This window comes from Hyla sarda, chromosome 2 (genome assembly GCF_029499605.1).
Source record: "Hyla sarda isolate aHylSar1 chromosome 2, aHylSar1.hap1, whole genome shotgun sequence".
In the NCBI taxonomy this organism is placed as follows: domain Eukaryota; kingdom Metazoa; phylum Chordata; class Amphibia; order Anura; family Hylidae; genus Hyla; species Hyla sarda.
The window spans coordinates 121,701,598-121,709,362 of NC_079190.1; the positions used below are offsets into that span (position 1 = coordinate 121,701,598).

The 7,765-nt window shown below is 47.0% G+C and overlaps 1 long non-coding RNA gene across 1 annotated transcript in view; it reads left to right on the forward strand.

Annotated features, from left to right (window-relative positions):
* Positions 1-1,552: 1,552 nt before the first annotated feature.
* The window catches only part of LOC130355371 (uncharacterized), a 330,001-nt gene continuing 323,788 nt past the window's right edge, over positions 1,553-7,765 (forward strand). Inside the window, exon 1 of the long non-coding RNA XR_008888489.1 lies at positions 1,553-2,086. This is a non-coding gene — a long non-coding RNA (uncharacterized LOC130355371). The remainder of the gene's footprint in view (positions 2,087-7,765) is intronic.

Consider the following 7,765-nt stretch of genomic DNA (forward strand, 5'->3'; position numbering starts at 1 on the left):
GCGGTATTATTCCTAGTATATGGTCTGGCTGGGCATACAGTATATGACGCTCTCAGCAGGGATATGGCGGTATTATTCCTAGTATATGGTCTGGCTGGACATACAGTATATGATGGTCTCAGCAGGAATATGGCGGTATTATTCCTAGTATATGGTCTGGCTGGACATACAGTATATAATGGTCTCAGCAGGAATATGGCGGTATTATTCCTAGTATATGGTCTGGCTGGGCATACAGTATATGACGCTCTCAGCAGGGATATGGCGGTATTATTCCTAGTATATGGTCTGGCTGGACATACAGTATATGATGGTCTCAGCAGGGATATGGCGGTATTATTCCTAGTATACCGTCTGGCTGGACATACAGTATATGATGCTCTCAGCAAAAATATGGCGGTATTATTCCTAGTATATGGTCTGGCTGGACATACAGTATATGATGGTCTCAGCAGGGATATGGCGGTATTATTCCTAGTATACCGTCTGGCTGGACATACAGTATATGATGCTCTCAGCAAAAATATGGCGGTATGATTCCTCTTCTGCGCTCGGACTTTACCTGCAAGTTTTTATTGTCCAGATATTGAGGACGGTTTTTATGAGAATTGATTCAATAAAGTGAATTATTTGTTCTTACAGTAAGTGGTTTCAGTGACCTCACTATTTTCTGTGTATATACTAGAGGCCCAATGGTATTTAACCCCTTAAAACCATCACTTATTTGTAATACACATTAGCAACTGGCAAAGTTTGCACCTGTTTTATTGCCAATCCACTGTTTGGGCCAGGCTGGGTACAGTTGGGTATTATGGAGGGACCCTTACTCTTTATATTTCCACCCTCAGGTTAGTGGCCCAATGGTGTTTAACCCTTTAAAATCTTCAGTTAATAATTCAAAATGCTGAAAATGTATACAGTTGGCAAGGTTGGCACCTTTATTCTTGTCAATCCACAGTTTGGACCAGGCTGGGTACAGTTGGGTATTATGCAAGTGCCCTTACTCTTTATATTTCCACTCTTAGGTAAGTGGCCCAACAGCATTTAACCCCTTAAATTCCTCAGTTACTTATTCAAAATGCTGAAAATGTATACAGTTGGCAAGGTTGGCACCTTTTTTCTTGTCAATCCACAGTTTGGACCAGGCTGGGTACAGTTGGATATTATAGAGGGGCCCGTACTCTTTATATTTCCACTCTTAGGTAAGTGGCCCAACAGCATTTAACCCCTTAAATTCCTCAGTTACTTATTCAAAATGCTGAAAATGTATACAGTTGGCAAGGTTGGCACCTTTATTCTTGTCAATCCACAGTTTGGACCAGGCTGGGTTGGATATTATAGAGGGGCCGTACTCTTTATATTTCCACTCTTAGGTGAGTGGCCCAACAGCATTTAACCCCTTAAATTCCTCAGTTACTTATTCAAAAGGCATATTTTTTCATCCATTGTTTACTATCGTTTCTTTGAGCAAAAACACAAACAATGTAGATTTTTCTTTCTGAATTGATTGTTCCCAAATAATATTCAACATTTATGTATAAAAACTGAGAAATACGAGGAGAAAAGGCTGATTTGTCACAGTCATCTAAAGGAAAATGCTCGAATAAGAAACCAAGTTCAGTGAATAAGAAGCTGCCGAATAAGAAACCGACTTGAGCCTCCTCAGGCTGGCATCTTATAACCCATGTAGGTGTCCTGGTGGTCAGTCAGATGCCAGCTGCCCTTGGCTGTGTGGTGATGAGGATGTGTTGTGTGTGAGACGTGATGCCCTCCCGCCTGCAGCATTTGTGATAGGCGGCTGCCTGTTAGTCCAGCCCAGGCTTTCCTCCTCTCCTCAGCAGTAGCGGTGGCGGCGGCAGCAGCACTGATCCTCCTCTTCCTCCTCCTCCTTCCCGGCTGGTATTGTTTATGAGTAGTGGCTCCTGGTCGTGCTTCCTCATCTGCCGGCACATCGCTCTCCCTGCCGCCAGGTTCCCCGCCACGGGGCGTCAGTCTGTAGCCTCTGGAGCGGCGCTCCGGGGCCGGGACGGGCTCCCTTCTCCAGGCGGCACCGAGGACAGGAGGAGGGCACCGCACTGACACAAAGGTAGGAGTAGTGACATCCCCGTACTGCCCGCCTGGCACCGCCGCTGCCATGTCACCCTTCATGCTAAAGTTTCCTGTGCCCAATACGCGGCTCATCTCCTTTGTCTGGTCCCCTTGTGCCCGGGATAGTTCCCTAGCTGTCATCTCTGCTGGCCAGCACGTGTGGGGCTCAGGACTGGCAGCTGGGGAGGTGGGCACCGTGCCACCGGGTGATACCTGTGGACAACTGGATACAGCTCACACCCACTTGTATCTCCTATTGGACTTTGCTGGAGAGATGGGACAAAGACTTTTTGCCTTGTCCAGATGTATCTGCATCTTGTGGACAGCTGTCAGCTTCTTCTTTTCATACTTTGTTTCTATAGATGTGTTGTCTTAAAGGAGAACTCCACCTTTATTCCATAGAGGAGCTCCGAACGGTGTTTCCCCAAGTAGTGTGCCTCCAGCTGTTGCAAAACTACAACTCCCAGCATGCCCGGACAGCCGAAGGCTGTCCGGGCATGCTGGGAGTTGTAGATTTGCAACAGCTGGGGGCACACACCTTAGGGACACACTGGTTATAACCTATATATGTGAAAAGTGTGGCTGGCCAGGCATGCTGGGAATTGTAGTTTTGCAACAGCTGGAGGCACACAGTTTGGGGAAACACTGTTATAACCCATATATGTAAAAAGTGTGGCTGTCCGGGCATGCTGGTAGTTGTAGTTTTGCAACAGCTGGAGGCACACAGTTTGGGGAAACACTGGTCATACATCTATATATGTGAACGGTGCAGCTGTCCGGGCCTGCTGGGAGTTGTAGTTTTTCCCAAGCAGCATGCCTTCGGCTGTTGCAAATCACCATTCAGAGCCCCTCTGGAGTAAAGGTGGAGTTCTCCTTTTAGGATAACACATCTACAGAAACAAAGAGGAGCTCCGAACGGTGTTTTCCCAAGTAGTGTGCTTTTGGCTGATGCAAAACTACAACTCCCAGCATGCTTGGACAGCCACACTGTTCACATATATAGGTGTATGACCAGTGTTTCCTTAAATTGTGTGCCTCCGGCTGTTGCAAAACTACAATTCCCAGCATGCCCGGACAGGCGCACTGTTCACATATATAGGTTTATGAGAAAAAGAAGTGCTCAGCTCACCATCCATTCACGGTATAGGATTAGGACTTTAGCTGGGTAGGCGTTCTGTTTTTACATATAGGGGTGCGTCCCCCCCCCCCCCCCACTGTTTTTTTTTTTTTTACCTTTTAAACATGAGTCAGTAAAAGCTAAGTTTTAACTGCAACCTTTTTCCTGTGAGCTGGATTCTCCTTGTCTTCATGATCTATGGGATTTGTAGTTTTGCAACAGCTGGAGGCACACAACTTGGGGAAACACTGGTCATAACCTGTATATGTGAACAGTGCGGTTGTCTTGATGTGCTGGGAGTCATAGTTTTGCAACAGCCGGAGACACACTACTTGGAGAAATACTGGTCATAACCTATATATGTGAACAGTGCAAATGTCTTGGCATGCTGGGATTTGTAGTTTTGTAACTGCTGGAGACACACTACTTGGGGAAACACTGGTCATGCACCTCCTATAGGTGAACAGTGCGGCTGTCCGGGCATGCTGGGAGTTGTAGTTTTGCAACAGCTGGAGGCACACATCTTGGGGAAACACTGGTCATACACTTATGTATGTGTCAGAACTGGAAGTAAAGTAGTGATGACTACAAGTGGCTGCCTCCAGAAAACAATAGACTGCATTCATACTATAGAGATATGGGATTCTTTGAAGTGTCAGGAGGTGCCCTGGCATCTCTATTGTCCCATACATCTCTATTTAGTGCTGACAGCTGTATAGTAGCCAGTTGCCCGCTGCTGTGCCAAATGACATCCTTCAGCCTGGAAGTGACTGGCATGGATGTCCCTGGCACGTTCTTCATCTTTTTCATCTTCCATTGTTGAGGAGCCGTGTGTGTCTGCTTTTCACTAGGGATGTATGTGCGGCCCCAATCCTTTTCTTATTAACCTCTTCATAACCCACGAGGCCCCCTATGGAATAGCTGACGGATCCCATTAAACCGGTGTTCTCCACCTAGAACCTCTGCTACATGGGGTATGTGTTCTTGTCTATTAGAAACTTCCTACAGCGAGTAACGTGTGCCCAGTTAGGATGGCAAATCATGTGGGAATTGGGGGGGGAGAAACTTGGTGGAAGTTACTTGTACATGATGTGTTGCTCTTACCTACGCCATGGCGACTTAGTCACTGCCTTATTGGAAATCATGCCACCTTGTATATGCCATAAAATATGCATATCCCTTTTAATGCCGCGTGCTGAACACCACCTAATTGCCCGTGTGTCTCTCTCGGCATTGTTCTCTCTCCATATTACCTCTCTCTAATAGGGTTAGTAATTCTTCGAACACTTGTTCCCTCTGCAAAATAAAATAAAAAAATAAAAAATAAAAAAAGGCATTTGCCATCAATCAGTGTGTGCCCGCTATGCCAGACCTCAGTGTGGCACAGGCAAGGGTTTAAGGGTCTTGACTATATACAGATGCAGTAAAGCTGAGTTTGTCACTTGGCGCACTTTCTTGGGATCTCACAAGACGCTAGCAGTTATTTCTGCGGGTATACCCACTGGGTTGTAGGATTTTGCAGAATTAGTTAACACTCCTGAGGAAGTTGCCGATGGGCAACAAAACGCGTGGAGTCCTAGGGGGGCGCCTGGTTATTCCTCCATCAGCCGTCCCTTGTTCCTTCTCCCCGTGTTATTAGTGAAAACCATTCAGGTTGTATATGGGTTATTTTGTTGAGGGGTTGAGACTGTATTGAGGTGAGATTATTCTTACTATTACTGTGACGGACTTGCAATTTATTTGTATAGGCAGGTGCTCTGGGTGGGGTACCCCTCTTTTAGGGGGCTCCCCCTGTTTGTGCAGGTGGCCATTTGGGCCTTTTAATTGATTTTAACTGTATTGTCTGCTTTTTGTATAAATTTATGTGCAATAAAGAGATTTTTTGAGATGAAGGAACTGGAGGTGTGCTCTATATTACGTATTTCTTCTTTCCTTGGTGTACTCTCCTGTCTGATAGCGCTCCTCTGTGCTCTCTCCTGTCTGATAGCGCTCCTCTGTGCTCTCTCCTGTCTGATAGCGCTCCTCTGTGCTCTCTACTGTCTGATAGGACTCCTCTGTGCTCTCTCCTGTCTGATAGCGCTCCTCTGTGCTCTCTCCTGTCTGATAGTAATCCTCTGTGCTCTCTCCTGTCTGATAGCGCTCCTCTGTGCTCTCTCCTGTCTGATGTAGGGCTCCTCTGTGCTCTCTCCTGTCTGATGTAGGGCTCCTCTGTGCTCTCTCCTGTCTGATGTAGGGCTCCTCTGTGCTCTCTCCTGTCTGATGTAGGGCTCCTCTGTGCTCTCTCCTGTCTGATGTAGGGCTCCTCAGTGCTCTCTCCTGTCTGATGTAGGGCTCCTCTGTGCTCTCTCCTGTCTGATAGGACTCCTCTGTGCGCTCTCCTGTCTGATGTAGCGCTCCTCTGTGCTCTCTCCTGTCTGATGTAGGGCTCCTCTGTGCTCTCTCCTGTCTGATGTAGGGCTCCTCTGTGCTCTCTCCTGTCTGATGTAGGGCTCCTCTGTGCTCTCTCCTGTCTGATGTAGGGCTCCTCTGTGCTCTCTCCTGTCTGATGTAGGGCTCCTCTGTGCTCTCTCCTGTCTGATGTAGGGCTCCTCTGTGCTCTCTCCTGTCTGATGTAGGGCTCCTCAGTGCTCTCTCCTGTCTGATGTAGGGCTCCTCTGTGCTCTCTCCTGTCTGATAGGACTCCTCTGTGCGCTCTCCTGTCTGATGTAGCGCTCCTCTGTGCTCTCTCCTGTCTGATGTAGGGCTCCTCTGTGCTCTCTCCTGTCTGATGTAGGGCTCCTCTGTGCTCTCTCCTGTCTGATGTAGGGCTCCTCTGTGCTCTCTCCTGTCTGATGTAGGGCTCCGAGGAGTGCTTTCAGACAGGAGAGAGCACAGAAGAGTGCCAGCCCACCCTCACTTACTGGACAGTGTCCATGCCTGTGCTTCAGTTTGGCTAAAGCCATGATATTATAAGCCATGATTTCTATAAAAAGGAAATATAATTTTCTTATAAAGTATATTCGAAAGGTTAATGTTTTGCCAAGATGTACAACATATAAAAAGTTTTTGAATCTGACTGTGCCCATTTTTTGGGACTGTCCAGAGCAGGAGATAGTCCCCATAACAAACATATGCTGCTATGGACAGCAGAGAGCACTGTGGTCGTGACATCAGAGAAATCCAAAAAGAAAAGCATTTCGTCTGTAGTATATAGCCCCTAAAAAGTACTGGAAGGATTAAGATTTTTTTAATAGAAGTAATTTACTAATCTGTTTAACTTTCTGGCACCAGTTGATTTGAAATTTTTTTTTTTTTTTCCCACGTGAGTACCCCTGTAAGCAAGCTGTCAGAGGTTTTCATCAGACTCCAAACAATAATGGGATACTGTAAAGGAGAGCAGTGGATGCCATTAATTTCAATGACCCAAACAGTGTTACCTAGTGACTAGCAGATTCTAAAACGCGGTCTGGTGCATTGTCCAGTCCACCTTAAATAGTGGTCTGTTAGGGCCATTAAATTGAATGATGCCAGCTGCTCTCCCTTACAGTTAAAGCCCATTTTTAGCGGGATGTTGACGGATACCTCTGGTGGACTGCTAAGTTAGATTGTGGGATATAGATAGAGAGAGATAGAGAGATATAGAGATATAATAGAGAGAGACACTGCTCAAAAAAAATAAAAGGAACACAATGTAATTCCAAGTCAATCACACCGTCCACTCAGGAAGCAACACTGATTGACAATCAATTTCACATGCTGTTGTGCAAATGGAACAGACAACAGGTGGAAATTATAGGCAATTAGAAGACACCCCCAATAAAGGAGTGGTTCTGCAGGTGGTGACCACAGACCAGTTCTCAGTTCATATGCTCCCTGGCTGATGTTTTGGTCACTTTTGAATGCTGGCGGTGCTTTCACTCTAGTCGTAGCATGAGATGGAGTCTACAACCCACACAAGTGGCTCAGGTAGTGCAGCTCATCCAGGATGGCACATCCTGGCAACAACCTAGCAGCAGGACCGCTACCTCCACCTTTGTGCAAGGAGGAGCAGGTGGAGCACTGCCAGAGCCCTGCAAAATTACCTCCAGCAGGCCACAAAAGTGCAGGTGTCTACTCAAACGGTCAGAAACAGACTCCATGTGGGTGGTATGAGGGCCCGACATCCACAGGTGGGGGTTGTGCTTACAGCCCAACACCGTGGAGGATGTTTGGCATTTGCCAGAGAACATTAAGATTGGTAAATTTGCCACTAGCGCCCTGTGCTCTTCACTGATGAAAGCAGGTTCACACTGAGCACATGTGACAGACGTCTCCATGGAGTCTGGAGACGCCATGGAGAACGTTTTGCTGCCTGCAACATCCTCCAGCATGACCGGTTTGGCGGTGGGTCAGTAATGGTGTGGGGTAGCATTTCTTTGGGGAGCCGCACAGCCCTGCATGTGCTTTTCAGAGGTAGCTTGACTGCCATTGGGTACCGAGATGAGATCCTCAGACCCCTTGTGAGACCATATGCTGGTGCGGTTGGCCCTGGGTTCCTTCTAATGCAAGATAATGCTAAAGCTCATGTGGCTGGAGTGTGTC